The sequence below is a fragment of the Anabrus simplex genome, chromosome X (genome assembly GCF_040414725.1).
Source record: "Anabrus simplex isolate iqAnaSimp1 chromosome X, ASM4041472v1, whole genome shotgun sequence".
NCBI lineage: Eukaryota > Metazoa > Arthropoda > Insecta > Orthoptera > Tettigoniidae > Anabrus > Anabrus simplex.
Genome location: NC_090279.1, coordinates 38,976,050 through 38,998,139, shown reverse-complemented (window position 1 = coordinate 38,998,139; position 22,090 = coordinate 38,976,050).

Below are 22,090 nucleotides of genomic sequence, written 5' to 3'. Positions count from 1 at the left end.
AATGCTAAAGAACCATCCTCAAAGTTCCGCGAGTGATCACATACCTGCTAAACTTTGTACTCGTTGGACAGGCCCTTTTTCAATCATTCGCTTTTCTACTCCGGTTTCTGTTTTATTACAGGATGCAAATGATCCTTCCATTGTTAAAAAGGCCCATGTTTTGCAGTTGAAACAATATTTTCAGTAATTTCTTTCTTTTTCTTTTCTCTTTTGCTCTACCCAGTGACCCTTCAACCCCACCCGGGTCAACTGGACTCTCCCATCTTGGTGAACATAAGGGAATGTTCCCCTTCTTTTGTTTTATATATATATATATATATATATATATATATTATGCATGTGAATGGGACAATATTTTTACCCTAGATCATATTGTGTTTGTTTATTGTATTTCTCCTTTTTCGACACCCTCCCCCCTTCCTTCCTTCAGCTTTTACTATTTGCTTATATAAACTTTGTTTCTTGCCGAGTCTGCTTTCATTCCAGCTCCTCTTTCTCTTCCTTCCTCTTCGACCGTCGCCATTCGTCGGATCCATCTTGACTCTTCACTCCCGGAATCCTTCGGATTCCTGGCCGCCGGGGGAATATGTAACGATCACTCCCCTATTTTCTGCTGCCGTCATCTGGAACTCCACATATCTTCATATACTCGCCGCTACTTTACTCATCTAACCGGCCTTGGACCTTCACTGCCGCCTTGCCGTGCGTCCGTCCTGCTGAATTGCTCACTACACACTGAGTCTCCATTGGATTACGTCACCCGTTGCGTCACTCTCCGATGTTTCTCGATGTTTTGTGTACTTCTTTCCTGAACTTTCGCCAGTGGTATAAAGGCTTACCCCACATACTCGGTCGTCAGGACGAGTTCGACTGCGCTAGCGAGAGGACATACGTGCCTATCGCTCCGCTGTCCCTCTCCTCTCACCGAGACCTTCCAGACTTCGAGAGACTACACTACCTGCCCCAACCGGTTATCGCTTCTCGGTACCTAGGGTTAGATAGGAAATCTGTGGACCAGGGACCCGCCTAACAACGGATAATCCCGCGCCCACTAGCTCGTATTGGAGTGTCTCCACGCCAACACACACGGAACCAGGCTCGCAATTCCCAAAAGAGCAATAAATCGCATCGGTAAGAGCAATTTGTCGATGAGCCTGGGACCATTACAGACACAATCGCCGAGCAACCAGAACGTCCAGAGACCGAGAGGGAAGAGGCGCTGTTGTCACAGCGCTCCGACCAACCGGTTGGCTCCAAACCTACGGCGGAGAAAGAGACCCCCTCACGTCTCTACTCGACTGTGGCGACGCTGTACTCACAGCGCCTCAACTTCAACACCACATATCCATGGCTACAGTTTGAAGGCAGCCCCACAGCAACGGCTGCTGGCAGGAATGCTAAGCCAGCCTTTCTTAAGGCTGGCATAGGTAGCCTTGTCACGCGCGGCCCCAACCGGTCACAGACGACCCTCGCTCCGGACACTGACCCTGTAGAGCAGGGAATTAACGTGACAGATAGTGTTTCACTCACGAAACACTACATCCTACACATGACAGGCATACATAGCACTGACACTAACTCTAACACCCTCTTGACAGCTAACCAGAGCTTAAGCTCGCACCTACCAGTCCAACCAGTGCCGGCCCGCGCGGAACGCTATACAGCAGAGCCAGAGACCGACCTGGCGAAACCTGGGGGCGGCGCGCCGACCGGCCCGGTGGCCCAAGGGGCTAAACACAACACGGAGAGCACCTCTCCCCCAATGCAATCCACCCCATCCTACCTAACCTAGTGGTCGTACTGCCAGACGCCGGGAAAGAGGGACCCAGTCCTGCAGACCCGAGCAAAGGAACGGCCGCCCAGGGAAGGAACGTTGGGGAAAAGAACTGGACTCGGCGAAAGGCGCCAACAAAAGTCCAACCCTCCCCCAAGCAAGCCAGCAACTCAGACTCCGACTAGGCTAAACTGGTGATGGACCTATCAAGTTCATCCCAGGAGGCCGACTCTGAAAGTTTGGAGGGAGAGGAGCAGCGCGAAAAAGGGGTGACCGAACCCGCGGTCCCAGCCACCCAGCCTGGAAATCAGGGTGACGGTTTTAGGGAGGCCAAAGGGAGGAAGAGAGGGAAGGGGAAAGGGAAAGAACCCCAGCCCCGGAGCCGCAAGGCTCAGAAAGGCAGGGGTCGAAACCCGAGAACCCAGGCCGATAGCTCCACGGACACTACAAACGACAAGTCTATGCCACCACCAAACACAAACACGAGGAAGACATATCAGAAATCACCTCAACCAGCCACCCGTAAGGGGTCTAAACCCCCACCCCTTACGGTCTACACAAACAACATCAAACAGATTGAAATGGAGTTTCTCAAAGAGCTGACACATGAGCAGAGAAACTACTATTTCTCTAAGCCGAGATTTAATGCGCACGAAGCAGTCCGGCTACACATGTCTAGCTTCAAAAGCTATGAAATCGCTATACAGGTGCTGAGACGGCTTAATATCACATTTGTAAAGATATTGCCCAACGTTACATAAAACGGTTCGTAGTGAGAACGCCCAACAACACATACGAACCGGGAGATATCGGGCTAGCCATGCAAGCCCAGGGTATCAACGCTCTTACAGTGCACCGGATGCGAACAGGAAACAGACCAGCCAAAGGCTGTCTCTTCCTAGTTGCTGTGACGGATACCCCAGGAGCAGACAGTCTGAGGAGAATGCGGATGCTGGCGAATATGCTGGTGACAGTCGAGCCCTACCGCCCCCAGCCACTGGCCCCCAATTTGGAGTGTGTCAGAGGCATGGGAACTCAGGAGCGGCCTGCCGGCTAGATCCCAGATGCCGCAGATGCGCCGCCTCCCACCTGTCTCGCGACTGCCCCTACGGCAGCGACCCCGCGTACTCTCATTGCGCAAACTGCGGGAGGAAACACGCGGCTAATTATAGAGAATGTCCCAGCCGCAGGGACTACGAAGCCGCTTACCAAGGCAAAGGGCCAAAGGGTGACAAGCGTGGCGACCCTAAAGCCCAAGCAGGCCCGTCAGGCACAGGCGCTTCACGCAAGCAGAAAACAGGCCCCTCAGGTAAAAAGGACCCTTCAGGTCCTCCAGGCCCTTCAGGCTCAAAGGGCCGTAAACAAGGCCACTCAGGCAAATTAGACCCTTAAGGTGGAGGCAAAACTAACTTGCAACCCCCAAGGATGGACACACAACCCTGGGCCTTCAGCCCAAGCGCCCCCCACCTCCGTCCAAAGTACTGTAAGACCTCCAGGAACTACTCAAAGAAGAAGGCCCTACCCCCAATAACTACAAGACAGGTTAAGCCCACACACGCTGCCCCAGGGCCCCCCCAGGCCAGCTCCACACCCCGCAGACAACCTGCCAACAAAAAACTAGCAACCGAGGCACCGCCCCCATTGCCCGCCCCAACACCACAACAAACAGACCCATCTCACCACATACACACAGCCCGAGGGGGACGCGGCAGGGAGAACATTCAAGGAAAGGATAGAGGAAATCCTGAAAACCATCTTCCCGAACTTGAACCTCACTGCAATCATAACCTCTGCAGTTATGATAGCCAACTTGCTGCCCTTCCCCTGGCTGAGGGACCTGGCGAATGCAATATACGAACTCATAACCCAAGATGGCTGAACAACTCTACGAGAATAATAACAATAATAATAACAATAACAATAACACGCAAGGGCTTCGAGTACTAATATGGAACTGCCAGGGCGTTAGGTCCAGGAAATACGAACTCGAACCCTTCCTAGTCGCGAAAACTATTCATGTAGCACTCTGAACAGAAACGTTCCTCCCACCGGGGAAGAAGTTCAACATAAGAGGCTACAAAATACTCAAAAGCGATAAGGCCAACGGAGTTGGAGGGGTGGCAGTTCTGGTAAGAAAGGACATCAAACATATGGAGGTGGACATACCAGAGCTGGTCGAACTGGAGACATGTGGAATTGCCTTGCCAGTCCGAGGAACACCCATAAATGTCATAGCGGCATACTCCAGATCGAAAAGCCTGAACACACAAGATACAGACGCAGTACTAAGGCTAAATCGAAACACGATCCTAGGTGGAGACCTAACTTCGAAACACGCCAGCTGGGGCTGCCTGAGACCTAACTCAGAAGGCATAAAGCTGTACAACCACATGTTATCCCAGGACTATGTGGTAACAGCCCCCAGCAAACCCACGTTCCTAGCGCCAAACGATAAGGTCGACGATATACTAGACATAGCCCTACTGCGACATATTCCTCAAAGGCATAGCATAACGGTAGTGAACGACCTTGGGTCGAGGCACCAACCAGTGACACTAAATGCAACCCCAGAGGAACATGAAAACAACCCCAAGCATAGGCTCAACTATAAAGCAGCCAAGTGGGGCAAATTCGAACACAAACTAGACACACTCCTACAGGGAAGCGAGGGTATGCTATTAGACAGCACAGCCCAAATTGACGAAGCAGTCAAAACCCTAGTAGAAGCAATTCAGGCAACCGCAGCAGCAAGCATACCTGAAAGGAAACACAAAGAATACCCACAATTCGAAATTCCAGCCCACATTAAGGAATTAATATGCAAGCGCAACAGCCACAGACGCAACTGGGCACGACACCATACAGGCTACGACAGAATTATGAAAAATGAACTCAATACCGAAATACAAATCAAACTGCAGGAATGTAGGTCACGAGAATGGAACAATAAACTCCGTCTATTCGACACAAACACCAGGCCTCTGTGGAACCTAGCGAGACACTTCACTCATGAAACACACAGCGTCCCTACTATTAAGGGACCAAACGGCCCAGTATATGAGAACCGTGATAAAGCGGAAGTCATAGCGGACTCGATCAAAGCGGCATTCACTCCGAACGAAATACCATCTGACCCTGCCTTCACCAGGCAAACCGAGGCAAAGGTAGCTGAGTTCCTCGAAAACACACCTAAGCCGGAGGTTAAGAGGACAAATATACACGAAATTAAATGGATTATAAGTCATCTTAACCCCAAGAAGGCGCCTGGCCTAGACGAGATGCAGAATATTATAATTAAGAAATTAACACACAAAGCCCTAACACTACTTACCAGCATCTTCAATGCAATGTTCAGACTCCAATACTACCCTGAACAATGGAAAAGGGCTAGGATACTCGTATTTGGAAAACCAGGCAAAGACATGTCAGACCCAAATAATTATAGGCCTATCAGCCTCCTAGACACCCTCAGTAAAGTATTTGAGAAAATACTACAAAAAGGCTAACAGGGCATATCAAGGAAAGAGGAATAATTCGCAACGAGCAATTTGGCTTCAGGAATGGGCATTCAGCCCCACAACTACTCACGCGATTCATAGAAAAAGCGACTATAGGTTTCAATAAACAAAGGGACACAGGTTCGGTTTTCCTTGATATCCAGAAAGCATTCGACAAAGTCTGCACGAAGGCTTACTAGCAAAACTAACTGACCTCGAATTCCACCCAGGCTATATAAGGCTAATCAAATCCTATCTGGAGGGCCGAGAGTTCCAAGTAGACGTACACAACACGCTGTCAAGCACGCGAAGGATTAGAGCGGGCATAGCCCAAGGGTCACTTATTGGCCCAATCCTCTTCGTACTATATACAAATGACATGCCCACTACAGAACTCACTACCACATACCTCTACGCTGATGACACTGCTATAAGATCAACACGTTTATAAGCGGGATCGGACGCTACGACGTCGATCTTCACTAAAAGTACCCCACACCGAAACACATTCTGTTCAGCCACAGGGTTGGGGGACGAGGGGCCGATAGCTGGCTCCTCCCCAAGCTGACACCTAGACGCAACACCCACAACTAGCATGCGCTCGGAAGAGGCTCCAAGTAGCGCTAAGAACTCTCCGGCCATGGCTAACGACATAGCGCATCAAGGTCAATGTTGACAAGTGCCAAGCCGTGCTGTTCACTAGGAGGAACAGACGCACACGCAGACCAGCCAACATTAAACCGCTAAAGCTTTACAATCAGGATATAACATGGCATGATAAAGCCAAATACCTAGGAGTAGTCCTAGACCGAAAGCTCACCATGCTATACCATATCAAAGATATCCAAAGCAAAGCTCAGATTAGACTCAGCCAGCTATACACTATACTGAACAAAAAGTCCAGTATAAACACAAACGTAGCCATAAATATGTATAAGGCCTTAATTAGGCCAATAATCATCTACGCAGCCCCAGCATGGGGGTTTACTGCAAAGACGAACCTGGATACGCTAGAACGAATACAAAATAAATGCATTCGAGCAGCGGCCAGACTCCCTTTCGACACACCAACACGCCAACTACGCGATATTGCTAAAGTCAGCTCGATTAGGCGCCACATACGAAAACAAACACTAGGAATGTACACAAAGTCATGGGGTAATAAGATCAACACGTTTATAAGCGGGATCGGACGCTACGACGTCGATCTTTACTAAAAGTACCCCACACCGAAACACATTCTGTTCAGCCACAGGGTTGGGGGACGAGGGGCCGATAGCTGGCTCCTCCCCAAGCTGACACCTAGACACCACTTAAACCCACACACTGCAGACAACATGTACCTATGTAAATATGTAAATATGCTCCCATGATTACAGCTGTCTTTAACCCAGGAACCAGGCGAGGAAAGACTGATAAGCAACACAACACGAGAAGAAGACGATGGCAACTCAGCCAGACGGCCAAGAACGAATCAACCACCTCCGCACCCCAAAGAGAAACGGGAGTGGAACATCAGCCCGCGCCCTATAACGAAGACAGCAAATACTGGGAAGTCCTCAGGCGACCCTCCAACCACACTTGGAGTCAGTGCTGGACTATGTACTAATATAGTTACTATTTCGTGCCATTCTTCTATTACTTAGGTAGAGCACTGGACCTGAGCGCAGGCAAGCAAGCCGGCACTCCAAGGAGCACTTGTATGTATATATATATATATATATATTTATTGTTTAAATAACCCTAGCATAGTTGCAGATCTGCAGTGACATGTGTGTTCCAACAACACCGCACAGATGGACATCGCCAGGAAGAAGAAGAAGACAGCCCCTTGCACCAAGTAAGGCTTGGCTCTTAATCCCCCTCTCCAAACGGAGACTTGGCACCAGGGACCACTGGCTGCTGGGCAAAGGCCCAGAGCCCAGACGCTAGTGGACCCGAGCTGTCCTGGCAGTGACAACATGGACTGATCCCCATAATAACAAACAATGGCAAGGAAATGGTTATGATTGCATGACACATCTTCCTAACTAACACAACCTCTGGACTTTCCAGCCCACATCCTTGCATGTGCTATCAAAAGTTGTCAGGTTTTACACGTAGGCTCTTTCTCTTTTCTGCCTATGTGGTTTTTTACTGACCCTTCAATACCATACTTCAACACCACCTTACCAAACACAAACTCTTGCCGTGGTAGCGAGTCTAACTCGGAAACCGGCAGATACTCCATGTATCACTTCCCACTCTTCCCTGCTATGTCTTTCTACTTAGAAATTAATAGCATGTCGGAGGCCATGTAGATTGAGTCGATGGTCACGGCGGGGGAGCGTGCTACAGGGGCCCCCGGTAAAAAAAAAAATTGGTCGTCAGTCCAGCACTGACTCCAAGTGTGGTTGGAGGGTCGCCTGAGGACTTCCCAGTATTTGCTGGGAAGCTCCACTTCTTATATTTTGCTGTATTGGGCAAGCAACAGAGTATTTATTCTTCTCCTATGGTTTTTGGAGTTATCTTCATTGCTATGGCCGGTTTTCTTTTACGCTTTATATGAGTGATATTTTTCCTCAACATATGAACATCAAGTAATATGCAACCTCAAGAGTTAGTGAGTGATTGAACTTGTGTCCTGGACGGTACAACTTATCACATAAACTGTTCCTGCACTTGGCAACTTTTTATACTCAGGCGACTTCCACTATTGTGATTCTCATCCTTGGCCCTTCCCATGCCTTTCTTCTCCCTTTGTTCACCTTTTTTGGAAATTTGTGTCAATATTCTCCGAGGCTTATAGGTTATCATGTTCATTTGATTAGTTACACATTATAATTTGTAAATGGTCTAGGGATTCTATTCTGATGTACATCATTCACGATGAACGTTTTCTTTTATGTGCCAGATTACAAAAATTTGAGTTGTAATTTGAGACTGATTTCCTTGTACAAATAATACACTGTTTTGATTAACTTTTATCATTCTTCTTCTTATTACGTCCACCGACCTCAAATTGGTCCCAGCCCTTTTCTCCTTGAACGTCTTGTCAAAGAATTTTAATCAACTATTCCGTTGTTGCTTTGTTCTCTACAAATTAATAAGTTTGTTTCTTTTTTACATACCCAATATGTAATAATAACAAAATTATACGTATATTACACACAACTTGTTACAAAAGGAAATACCTTACTTAATCATCAGTCCTTGCTGCAGTTTATTTCCTTGAAGCTGTATTTTTCAACAGAACCTACTTTTGAAAGAAGACGCGAGTTACTTTCTTGAAGTACATATTTATAAAATTCTTCACATGATACATCTTTGAAATTGAACTTCACAAGTAACATTCCTTTCACTGATTCTACCAACAAACGGTTCCTTTCCTTTGTCCATTGGGCATTTATGAATGAAAACACACGTTCAGTGGAGGCATTGCTGCCTGTATGGCAAAAACTGGCAAATGTTCAAAAGTTCAGAAAATACCTCAATGTTCTGGCACTTATTAAAAAAACATAGCAATGTTGGTCTAGTGTTGTATCTTTATCCAAAGTTGAAGTTTTAGAATAAGCCCTTACGTTGCAGAACTGGCCGAATAATTTTGAATCATCTATTTCTACACCTTTTGACTGTAAGTACTGAATACATGGTACAATATCGTCAATGCTGAGGTCTTTAATGTTTTGAAGTTTCAGCCATTTGAAAATCTTGAATTCCTCTATAGGATGCATCCATTTATCCAGGTTTCATAGAAACAAAATACATTCTCCATAAACACTTTGCATTCTTTATCCAAACCATCTTCTGAAAATTTATTTAACATCTGTCTAACTTTAAGGGGAATGAATTGACCTTCAGGTCTGCCTTTCAATGAAGATTGGACAGATTCTAATAGTTCAAGCACTTCTACAACTGAATTATGTTCTTTCTCAAGTGACAACGTTTTATAGTGAAAAATGTGCATGGTTGAGGAAAGAAGCAAAAGATAGAGCTCTCAAAAGTCATTTTCAAGGAAGTTTCTAATTGATGAAGGCACTGACATCCTACCCTGAAAAAGAAAGTAGGATTTCAGAGCTGGGAACAATTGCAGGATTCTTTCAACTCCTGGATACAATGTTAACCACCTAGTCATAGAATGATTTAAAAGCTGCAGATAATTTACATCAACAAATTCACAAAAGTCTTTCAGTTGCTGAGTGCGCACCGCATATACATGAAAGAAGTTGAAAATTTTCATCACCACAGACACAATATCAACAGGAAGAGCATCAGCTCCATGTTGCAAACAGTTATGTAGAATGTGAGGAGGACATCCAACACCTACTATGTTTTCATTCAAGCCTTTTTTGAGAGCAGAGAATACATTCTTCCCTTCCCTGCATGCATGGCCTCCAAAATTAACATTGGCATTGTCTCCAGAAAATTCAATGTGTCTAGAAGTAATTTTAAGCTTTTTGAGAGTATCAAATATAGGAGGAAATACATTCAGAACTTTCATATGGACATGCTTGTAAATCAAGAACTTTTATATGAATGCCATTATGTTTGTAATCAAAGAATTGGATGACAATTGGAAACAACTTTAGTGCACCATGATTGCTTGCATCTGTTCCTAGGCCAAAAAATGGAACTTAATTGTTAAGAGTTTCAATTATAATATCTGTCGAGTGAGGAGCAATAACATTACTTATTATGGCTTCTGTTTTAGTTCTTGCACAGGTCAGTTTCTGTGCTACTTCAGAACCTAAGAACATACTCTTATTCAATTTAGTTGTGCAGTCCATTGATTTGTACGACTGGTGATGGAAAACTGTATGAAATGACATTGTAGCTTCTGCAGCTTGAATGTTTTTATCATCTGTTGAATATTTGGGAGCGACAAATGATAACATTGAACATGATATTGACCTAGTACTCACCGTCTTTTTGTGTTTTTCACGGTTAATGTGTCTTTTCAAGTCACCAACACCTTTGCATCCGACATTAACATTACTATCACACACTGCACATTTTGCTTCACTTTCACTGGGTCCGTGAGTAAAGCAAGGATACTTATGTTTTAGTTTTTCCGAAGTATTACACTGTCTTTTTTTAGATTCACTCCTTTCAGGTTGCAAAGATGACATACCGGTACGTAATAGGATGCAAAGAGATTAATATTTCACTCCACTCGCTGCATACTCGCACTATAATTTACAGCGACAACCAGATAACCAAACACGATAGCTGCAAATCATATGGCAAGCACATGTAAACTGTATCTCTCGACACTTCTGGTTTCTCTCAACATAAACATGGAAATGAAGCGCATTGATTGGTTGATTGATCCTGGACTTCGAGTTCAATATATCGAATATTAGTATTACTTATTTCCACCCTCGTAAGTAGCGCCCTGAGCACATGGAGTTGATGTACGATACAAAAACATGCTGTCTTCAGCCGAAAACCTAAGTCAGCAATCTTGTAAAGAAAAATGCCGGACAATGTCGATAAATTAGAAATGCCGGCCGGACATAACCAAAAGGATTGAAAAGTTTGCTGGATGGTAGGTAACATGGCATTTCACCAGTCCTGCAGCACCACACTTTGGTGGAATCTGGGAGTAGCTGTCAAGAGTCTGATATAACCTCAAAAGAGTGATGGTTTCTTATTGCTTCACCAACAGAGAATGAACAACTCTTACAACACATACATCCTCTCACCAACTATTTTACAGACATGTTTTAATTGTGTACATCGTCATTTGTGAACTTACAACAAGTTTCCTCATTGTTATAACACACGTTTCCCTATGTAACACTTTGACTTGAGTAATGAGGATCCTGATTTTTATCCTTTAGGCATGAGATCACAGCTGATGATGCCCATGAAATGGGCGAATCCTGTCCCATTAAATTAGTATGACAAGATGTAAATCTTAATTATAAGAACCCAACATTTATTGAATAGGTGTATCTCAATAAAGTTTTGTAACAACCCACGGAGAGAAATTAAAGTCCACTGTTTGTATTGGAGTTGAAACCTGTACACAAATGTTAGATTAATTTTGTATAGGTAACTATCAACTCACATTAAGACTATAAATCCAATCATAGATCAGAAAGGCAACCTTCTTGTTGGCAGAAGTCTGCACAATATTCCAATACTAGTGGAGTGTAAACATTGGAAATTCTGTATCCATATCATCCCACAAGTATAATTATGATGGCGGTACACTTTTGACTACTTCATCATGGCACTCAACTCTCTGAGAGACAAGTTTAGGATCTCATCAGCAACAGGGAAGGAAAGAAGCCACACTCATGCATGTCTCAAGTGTTCTAAGTTGAATGCAGATACTGCAGAACAATTGATGTTAAATACACACAGGGTGCATGTAATCCCAACGTACCCATTCATTAAAACTAGCATAGACTATGCTAGCCCAATACTCATAAAAAATGGTGTGAGATTGAACAAGACAAGACTGCCTAGCTACCAAGGTTGTCTACATAGATATGATACCTAATCTCACCACATTTCTCTCCGTACTTTACAGCGATAACTACATGAACTTCTACGGAGCAGCTAAGGAAATCAAGGCCTTTCTGCAAAACAACCCTCAGAAAACCACTCTTCACACAACTACAGGCATGGGACTGACATGGCATTTTTCATCCCTCCTGCAGCACCCCACATTGGTGGAATCTGAGAAGCAGCTGTCAAGAGTCTGATATATCACCTCAGACGAGTGATGGATTCTTATCGCTTCACCAACAAAGAACAGACCACTCTTACGACACATACCCACATTCTCTCACCAAAGCTAAATGACGACACTTCTTACCTAACAACAACCCACTTCATTATAGGAGAGACAATTACTACACTCTCTGATCATGATTATACTTCCTCTCCCATCAAAACCTTGCCCACATGGCTATATATTCAGCATGCAACCCAGAACTCCTGGAGGAGATGGTCAAATGCATTTCTCAATAAATGGACAATGAAATACCCCATAGCAACATAGTCATACTGAAAGAAGACGACACACATGCTATGAAGTGGACAATGGCAGTGATCAAATATGTACCCTGGTAGTGACAAATTAATTCATGTAACAAATGTTCAGGTGAGTAACGGTGAACTTACAAGGCCTATTCACTAACACTATCACTTACGAAGTATGAAAAAGAAAGGCAAGTTAACTCTTGAATGGCTTGTTTATTCATTTCATGTTTAAGTAACATTATAAGTGACAATGGACTAGTAACACCACAGACCATATTACGAAGAATAAGAATGTTTTTCATTTGCCATGATATGGTTACAGTGTGAGTAGTATGTAAGTGAATCCTCACAGTAAGCAACTTGTATCTACAAATAATTGTATTATCTAGAAGACAATCTATATATATAAAATAAGTTATGTTTGTACATTGCTCAGAATTTGAAAAGAATGGCATTTCTGTATCGGTTATGTCCACAGTAACAAAGAAATGCACTTTTTACTTTTCCATAATTTCTGTCTGTCTGTGTGTACACGCATCACGAGAAAACCGCTGAAAGAAATTAATGAAAATCGGTATGTAAAGTCAGGGGATGAGCCACTACAACCTACGGTATAAATTATTTTATTCATGCTGAGTGAACTGGTAGTATAGGGGAAGGCCTAAAATTTAATTATAAAATATTTGTATTATTAGTGGTCCTATCGATAAATGCTACATAACTTAAGTTATATAGAATTAAATTTCCGATCATTTATGCCGAGCCACGAGAAAATGGTTTAAAAGAAATTAATGAAAAATTGGTATATAGAGTCGGGGAATAAAAAATTACAGTCTAAGCTATAAACAATTTTATTCCACCAGGATGAAATTGTAGTTTAGGGGAAGACGCCTAAAATTTAATTTTTAAATACCAATGTTATTGGTCTTATAAAAATGTACCACAGGACAATAGTTATAGAGAACACAACTTCCGATCATTTATGTTTTATTCAGTTTTACCGTACCGACTATGATAAAAGTGGTATTTCAGAGTTGGAAGGAAACTAAATCTGAAGGCCTACAATATTGAAAGCGCATAACATTGATCAAGATTAACAATACATTGACCATTGTTATAACTATAACAGCCTGACTGAATATTGCCGCGAAATATCAGGGAAGTTAGAAAACTTTCTTTATTAGCATGCCATTCCTCTGGTTCATACATTTTCTGATACTGCTGGTTCGTAACATACTGGTTCATCATAGAATTCTAGCTATGCGATCCCTACTCTGACGCGCTGTTTTGAATGAGCAGTGTGCACATGTAAGGCAGAGGCTCACTTAGTAGTAGAATTAGAATTTAGGCTTGTTCCAAATTATAGCACCACAATTCACTAAATAACTCAAAATTTAACTCTGAAAAGAGCCATTTCTTTAGAAAAGCTTCTTCCTCTTCACTTTTATTAAATTCTATATTCATTTTATTCCAAATCAGCAGTGAAGAGGGGGTTTCTCCTCTGATTTGGAGAAAAATTTGCTTCCAAGTCAATATAGATTTTCCGCCGCCAGTGTAATGAATTGAGATTTTCTGACTCATCGGGCACTCCTAGGAAACAAGTTAGTAAAAGACCATAGTTTTTGCCCTGAGACTCTCCACTATTCGACACTCCCGCCGAATAAATACAAAGAGTGTTCACGGACCACACCTCAATGCGGTTTGGTCATTTAGCTCCAGAACTTTGGACTGTTAGATTGGCAGTGTAGTACTGTTCGTTAAAAGTGAAAAATTGTGTAGTATCTCATTTGATCGAGTGTCTCATATGAAAGCGTTGTTTTTAATTGTGCCATTACTACTGACGTCATTGTAATGGCCTATGTTCATTTCAGTTGGGGAAGCCATGAAGACAGTTTTTCTGGGGAAGTAAAAAGGCAGGTGGAGAGTGCCTGCCATTATAATGAAAACTCGCCAACCTGATTGTGACTGATGGTAGGCAAGCGAGCCTACCATTACAATGAATACTCCCTAATCCAGTCTTCATATGAGAAAAGATGTTTGGTAACTTCCCAGTCGCGTTTCTAGGGTAACGTTAAGAGCTATGCAATTTAATACAATCTTGCTCACAACGTGTACAATACCTCATCTAGAATTCTGTATACAATGTAGAATTCCATAGCAAAGCATCGGAAAATCAGCTAGTAATTAATATAATCAATAAGATTTCAAAGGTGTTTCATTTGGAAGCAACTAGTATAATATCCTGTAACAGTAACAAAAGAATGTATCTTATAGCTACTTTGTGATAGAAAACATTTATGAAGTAACAGTATTAGTGAGAATGTTACCAGCTCCCAAATGGTATAGAGTAGAGGTCTTTGGAGCAACCCTAACTGCTGCGCCATTCATAACGCAAGATCGTGGAACAACTTGACCAAAAAGGGAAAATTAGGTAAGTAAACAGTCAATCTCATAAAAAAGTATGTTTACCACAGGACTATCAATCGTGTGCACTGAAATGAAGGATCAAACACTGATATCTGTTGAGCCATTTTCAAACTATTTCAATTATCAGATGATGGCTTATCAAATTATGTACATTACCTCAAGAGAGTTTTCCTGCGTCGACCCTGGATCTGATAACTCTGATTTAACTTCTTCTTTCAGAGCTATTACTTCTGGCACATGTTCAATATTCTCCTGTGGAAAATAAGATATAGTTTAGGTATGCTCATAACACACATCTACAAATATAGCCACCAAAAATGAGCTTGTTAAGTAATTGCCTGTATTACAGTTACTTTCCAAATTTCACTAATGTTTAAGGAAGATTTCTACCAGCAGAGGATTGTAATAACAAAAGGGGGTACTGAGAAGTGTTACTATTCTTGCTCACTCCTTATGTCAGAGAAAGGATGAGACTGAGAACAAAATATACAATGAGAAACATTTTCTAGCCATTTCAGAAGATGTCCTACCAGGGATGGAATTGGGGCCATCTTGCACAGATTTTGGAAGGAAGCAGCCATAGACATAAACACTAAATTGTATGAACTCTTTTGATATCCACAATCATATCAATCAAATCTTAAAGGTTGTTTGAACCACTTATAAGTATTACAACTGCTCTAAATCAGTTTTGTTCTCAGCATAGAGTTTGTCTACAGAGTAAAATACCTCGAAATATTGGACTCACATTCTCTACTCTGGTTTTGCTGAGCTCACAGAGGCTACATCAAGCATTAAGACAGTTCTGTTTCAAACAGCATATTTCATTGCTGCCAAGTGTAAAATAAAAAATAAACATGACAGAAGCAGACTTATCACAGTCATATACAAGCTAAAGATGTGATGTAGCCCAATGTCAAAGCAAATGCAAATGAAATATTTTACTACTAAAATGATATTATATAGTGTTCTGTGAAGGACTATGGGGAGGAGAACACTGTCAGTGGGGTCGACAGCATTGTAGTGTACACCTGCAGTTTCAGAAGCTCTTTCATGATATACTACAAGATATTTAAATTTCTCACTTGGATTCATAAAACCTTGTCAGAACTAAAGGGGGGGCAGGGAGGGACTGTGAACAAAAGCTTATGTTTTATTATAAGTGAACTTACTAATAAAAGTGAATTAAATATGAAGTTCTAGAATATACCAACTTACGCCATTCAATACAGAAGGAAAAGAAGAGTAGCAGAACTAAGGAATGGAAGAAAAAGATGCACAAAATGGAAAGGGAAATATAGACAAAGATGAAAGAAAACTTTTTTAATGTGCCTTATGTCCTCAAAGTGTCAGTGCCCACTAAGAAGGAGCATATTAACTTTTTTCACTGCGCTATTTTTAAACAGAGCAATTACAGAAATATTTAACTCTTATTTTTGCATTTTCCAAATGAACTGAAACCTAAATTTTTTTAAAGATTAGTGACTTTCAACATCATTGCACCATTTTTAACTCAACTTGGGCAAACTAGCAGTGACATTTGACCTTGAAACACACATTACTGTGATACATCGTGAAACATGGAAATGGACACATTGCAGGCTGTCTTGGGCAATTCCTGCAAAAAAAATAAAAATTGTCTGTCTTGTCTTGTACAGTGCCTTTCCTTTCTCTGAACAGTTAGCTGATAATATGGAATGAACAACACAATTACGTTCGACACTCTTGTCCTGCTGCTTTCCAAGAGAGTGCCCCTCCGTCAGGCGCACTTGAGGTATGTAATCAAAAGGTCTTCCTCGTTTCGCCGGCGGACTGCGCTGATACTCTTGTAGAAGTCCAATGATGACAGATTTTCTGAAGTCGAGAGCACTAATTGCCCTTTTTTTTTAAGCTTATTGTACAATATTCTTCCAGTTATTAATGCAGTTTCAATGAGAAAATACCACATGACCTGATACCACTCGAGTTTCTTGTGCACAAATGCATAGTTTTCAGTAGATCAAATTTATCAAAACCATTCATTTCACGGTTGTAATTTACAACTAACTTGGGTTTTTCAACAGTTACATAGCCACTTTCACCTTTCTTTTTTGACCTCTTCTGAATCTTCACAATCTCAGATGTGTGTACGGTCGATAACAAGTTTACCCGGCCAGTATCTTGCCGTGCGCACGCTAGCATTTCTTTGAATGGAAGAAGCCAGAATTTAGATTTTTGCCATTTCTTCATTTCCAAGGTTTTCATCTCTTGAGGTAGGCCTTTGCGGTTAGATCTCACTGTCCTGCAGTACCTATGTTCTTCTCAGAAAGCTGGGTGAAAACCGCTGGGATTGAAAAAAATTTGTCCACACACACAAATCTGCCAGTATACTCAAAACCCTCTGTCAGGCTTCTTACCACTTTCTCGCCCAAAGTTCCCTCACGCATTGACTCTTCACTGTCCTTTCCTACATAAGTATGAATCTTGCAAAGGTAACTACTTCTACTGTCGCATAGTGACCAAAAATTTACACCCCATTTTGTTGATGGCTTTGAAGGAAGGTATTGCTTACACCACAGCCTTCCCGTATATTTTAGCAATGTGGTTTTCATTGTTACTGAAATGCATGAAGCTTTGAAGAAGGCAGTACTTGTCTCGAGACATCACTTGGCATAGCAGTAAGCCTTTATTGTTCAGAAAAGTAAGTCTGTAATGCTGATTTACGGCACAATCCCATCCCAATATCAATAGCCAACATTGCCTGAATATCTTCTATTTTGCATTCAGTCCATCGATCACACCTCGAACGAGGAGGAAAATCAAATATTTCATCTAAACAATGCTCAGCATGTTTATATATTTCCATTACTGTGTGCTCAAACACTGAGCGTGACATAAACTGAAGAACTGCTTTGCATGGGTCATCAAAATTCAAAACTTTGCTTTTCACAGTTATATCAAAATTAGCCCCATCACATTATTCATCTTTGTAATTCTTACGTCATCACTAATATCCCACCAGACTGATACAAAATGAAGATCTTCCTCCTTGGCAATTTCTTTCCAACAATCACTTTGCACATCATCACTTGTTTCATTGCCAAAATTTACTGAACAGTCGGAATAATAATCAGCCACTAAAAGAATGAAGATTTCTTCACTGTCATTACTAATGTAGTTCTACCCGCTCATAGCTGCTGAGTGAAGTCTGCTATTGGCCAGAGAGCTGAGAGGAATGTTGACGGGTGGGCATGTGAATGATAACAAATAAACATAGGTCCAGTATTGGCGGCAATGTTTTCAAACAATGCTTAGTACATAGTCAATATATGACTATAGATGTTTGTATTCTTAAATGCACCTTTATTAAAGAAGCAAGTGAAAACTATAGCCGGAAACTACAAAGTCGACAACAGTCAATTACCACAGCGAATTCTATTGTGAAGTAAGTCGACAAAAGTCGACTTCCGCAGTGTAAGAGTTAAAGAGAATTTTCTCAGAATCATTCATTCTAGAGCCCTTACATATGGTTCTCTATATAACATAGAGTCTGAACCGTATTCAAGGAATAGAATGAGTTAATCACTATTCTGCCTTTCTAAGTGAATTCAATGTCTAAGCAAAGTACTTATTTTGAGAGAACGTACAATCAGATTTTGAGCTATTTTATCTCTTGTATCCCATAAGCAAATCCGCTGTTTCCTTAACACACTTATCTTCCAGCACATTGTGGATGTGAGGGTAAAACAGAGTAATCACACCTGTGTTCATATTTTGTTTAGCAGATTGGTGTATCCAGTCTCAAAAACAGTGAGAATAGACTTGTGATTTAACTTTTTCTACACTAATTACAATAGGAGTAATAATTTTTAACATGTGGTTCTAATAGTGGTTCAGTAATGTTGGAGGATATTAATTTTTTTTAAAGTACAACGGGCCAACCGTCCTTTATTATAATCAGAGGGGAAAAATAGAAGATGTGTAACCCCTAAACCAAAGTAATTACGATACTGACAACAAAAAGTACAGAATAATCCAACCCCAACCGTAACACACTCGCTAACAGTTTCCGATATTGGCATACATTTCCTTAACATAATTTTCATATATGTACAAGTTTGACAAAGTAGTGTTATAAGATATTAAACTTAGAGTTCTTGATCAAGAGTGTGCCCATATGCCAGGTTCAAGTCTGACACAGAACATAACAAGAAATATCAAAGGTAGAGATCTTGAACAGCAGTGCACTCGCATCTAGGATATGTTCAGACACCATTCTCTTCTGTAGTGCCCGTAACTTAGAACTGAGAAAGTACACATTTATTCTGAGGATAGCACTCATTAATAGCAGAAGTTTAGCTTGAAGCACCTGTTGGGCATTTATCTCATCTGTAAATTAGAAGTACACAATGTTTGCAATAGATTATTACGTCAAGTCACAGTCATTCATTGAACATCAATCTTCCAACGTTCAAGGTTTGCAAAGACACTGAGATGCCAGAATGATGTGCAGGAAAAATTTACTTTCATGCCAGTAAAACTACAGACATGTGCTGGAATAATTCAGCTTCTTCAAATATCTCTAGGCCGAACCCGAATCGCACTCACCGACATGAAATTAGCATTAGTTTACCCTCTGAGCTATCAGATGAAGAGCCACTGAACTGAAAGCCACACACCCAGAAGATTGCAACGGACTGTGATTAGAGTAGCAACAGACAGAGCAAGGAAAGAAGAGGAAAATATCTTTCATCTTCTTCAAAATTTTCCACTGCATCTCTGCCTTCATCAGGGTGTTTTCCATTAGACGAGTTATACTCACAGTAAGCTTCCAAGGCAGAATTTTACTACGTGCTCACCCAACATTAGTGTCATTGTAAAGAAGTTCAAATGTTTTCCATGAGAGCCAGGGACCTACTGACCATGACCTAATTCAATCTAGCACCCACCATTTGCCATCACTTCAGCAACAACTGGCACTGCAATAGGCTGAAATGATCAGAAATTACGTCAATTCCACAATGATTCCATTACTGAACCAAACCATGCAGAATAAATACATAACCACACACCCTCCAGAAATACATTCCAATAGCCAACAGAGGTAATCAATTAACAACAGACAGTCAGTCAATGGGAACATAGCACATGAAATGCCTTGAAGCCTCAATCTTCAGACACTGCTAATCACAACTTTGTCACTAGGTGGACGTAAACAAGGCCCCTTGTCTGGCGCCGCAGTGTAGGGGGCAACGGGACCGTCTGTCATCAGGCGGCCCCGGGTTTGATTCCCGGCTGGGTCAGGGATTTTTAATTGTAAATGATCAATATCCCTGGCCAGGGGACTGGGTGTTTGTGTCATCCTCAATGTTCCCTTCCTCATATTCAACACTTTTCACTTCCACCATTTTCAAATACACGCATGTTCACAACATATGGTGCAAAGTAGGGGCAAAAGATCTTCTTAGGTCGACGCCCCAAATAAATAGCATTTTAAAAGAAATAACACCAAGGCTCCTTCAATATCAAGCCCTCAAGATTGATTCAACTTTATGCCACTATCAAGCATAGAATGCACTGCCGTCTCCCTAGTACATGCTAGAGGCCAACTGTCCACTCAGCGGCCCTTTTTCTTTGTCCCACGAACAATGTTTTTGTCACTAGTTTGACCCATAGATGTACATCAATGCTATGGATTGTAGTTCCTAAGAGTTGGCAGCTTTGTGTAGCACATTGTGGCATATTCCCAGACAAAGGAACAAAACAGATTTGTCCTATATCTAGATGCCCATGCAGGAAATGGTGACTGGCTAGTGTTAGCATTGAGTAAGCACATAGTAAATTTTGCCCCTGCCAAACTTATTCAGCTACTATGAGTTAAGTTCTGATCTATATAAAGTTATCTGGAATGAGACTTACAAGTGATGCATTTGTTGTTTCTTCAAGCCAGGCTGGTTATTTTTTGACCTTTACTTCCAGGTCCATTTCACACCGCAACTGAAGTAGTTAGAAGGTACTGGGATTTTTTATTATTTCCAATGACTTTACACTGAAACATAGGCCAGAAAAACATATTACCTTATTGCTGTCATTGCCACTAAGGTTATTTGTCAACAAACTAAGCAAAAAGCTTGTAATTTTACATGGCCATCAATATTATGATCATACCGAAAAGACCCGAAATATTAATAATTAATTAATGTTATTTGCTCTACATCCCTCTAACTACTTTTTTAGGTCTTCAGCGACGCCGAGGGGCCGGAATTTAGTCCCGCAGGAGTTCTTTTATGTGCCAGTAAATCTACAGACACAGGGCTGTCAGATTTGAGCACCTTCAAATACCACCGGACTGAGCCAGGATCAAACCTGTCAAGTTAGGATTAGAACGCCAGCACCTTAACCGTCTGAGCCACTCAACCCGGCACCCGAAATTTTACATGACTGTTGATAACATTATCATACCTGTAGGACCTCAAATTTTCTATGACTGATACTACGATGATAGCTAAGGACCTCCAGTTTTATATGACATTTAACACAGTGATCACTTCCATAGGATATCTAATTTAACATATTTGTCAAGATCATAGTCGAAGGACCCCTAGTTTTACATGACACCTTATACCATACTTGTAGCTATATAACATACACTTTTATATGGAACTGAAAACACAGCAAGATGACTTTTCTTGTGAGAATCCAATTTACATTAATTGTGATCGAAATGCACAAAATTTCTTGAAAATTCAGAGTCTATTCCATTTGCATATCACTCTGATCACTGGGTCCATATCTTGGAATTGTCCTACCATGTTTATCCTCTACACTCGCTTCAAAGCTAACTAAATAAGTTCATAGTACCTTGAGATTTGTTCTATCAAATTCCACCTTCGTAGGATCAAATTCTCACAAACTGTTCTCTTTTTATCAAGCTGTTTCACTATCTCTTTATTTCAGAAATGTTCTACCTATCTGATGTTCAACAACTTCCAATAACACAGCATTTCAAAGGCTTCAACTCTGTTTTTCTCGGCACCAGTTATTATACATGTTAAGTTTTTCAATCTGTTGAATCTAAAGAACAAGATGCAGAAGAAATATGAGTTTTGACAAGATTTAGTGATAACATTTATAGATATTAAGGAGGCAGATGACCGTGTAGCTCTGCAAGTGGTCTTGGATGCAATGATAAAAAGATGGCAGGGAGAGGAGAAGATGCAATTATAAAAGCCAAAAATGAAAAGTTAGTAAATAGTGTGAAGACTACGATAAGACAACAAACTGGTTCAGAGTAGAAGCAGAACTCAACAAGGATGTGTAATATCCCCTCTATGCTTCATTACAGTTATGGATGAAATCCACAAGAGTATACAACAAAAAATGGGAACCAAGCCTTACACATTGCAGATGGCATTGTAATATGAGAATAAGATGAAAT